The sequence below is a fragment of the Grammomys surdaster genome, unplaced genomic scaffold, assembly GCF_004785775.1.
Source record: "Grammomys surdaster isolate TR1022 unplaced genomic scaffold, NIH_TR_1.0 255, whole genome shotgun sequence".
Classification (NCBI taxonomy): domain Eukaryota; kingdom Metazoa; phylum Chordata; class Mammalia; order Rodentia; family Muridae; genus Grammomys; species Grammomys surdaster.
The window spans coordinates 6,843,327-6,843,810 of record NW_021604696.1 but is presented as its reverse complement, the minus strand read 5'-3'; the positions used below and the strand labels follow the sequence as shown (position 1 = coordinate 6,843,810).

The window sequence follows — 484 nt, the reverse complement described above, 5'->3', positions numbered from 1 at the left end:
GTCTGTGTGTGTGTGTCTGTGTGTCTATGTGTGTGTCTCTGTGTGTGTCTGTGTCTGTGTGTGTCTGTCTGTGTGTCTCTGTGTGTGTGTCTGTCTGTGTGTGTTGTGTCTGTCTGTCTGTCTGTCTGTCTCTGTGTCTGTGTGTGTGTCTCTGTGTCTGATTGTCTCTGTCTGACTGTGTGTGTCTGTCTGTGTATCTCTCTGTCTGTCTCTCTTTGTCTGTATGTGTGTCTATATGTGTCTGTTCTCTGTTTATGTATGTTTGTCTCTTTCTCTCTGTGTCTCTCTATGTCTGTTTGTCTGTCTGTCTATGTGTCTCTGTGTCTGTGTGTGTGTGTCTGTGTGTGTGTCTGCATCTCTCTGTGTGTCTATGTGTCTGTCTGTCTCTCTCTGTGTATGTCTGTCTGTCTATATATGTGTGCCTCTCTGTGTGTCTGTGTATGTATGTCTGTCTGTGTGTGTCTATCTTCCCCCCCACACCCTA

The 484-nt window shown here is 45.9% G+C and overlaps 1 protein-coding gene across 1 annotated transcript in view; it reads right to left on the bottom strand.

Annotated features, from left to right (window-relative positions):
• The window catches only part of LOC114627564 (tyrosine-protein kinase ZAP-70), a 22,279-nt gene that overhangs the window by 2,873 nt on the left and 18,922 nt on the right, over positions 1 to 484 (bottom strand). The window lies entirely within an intron of this gene.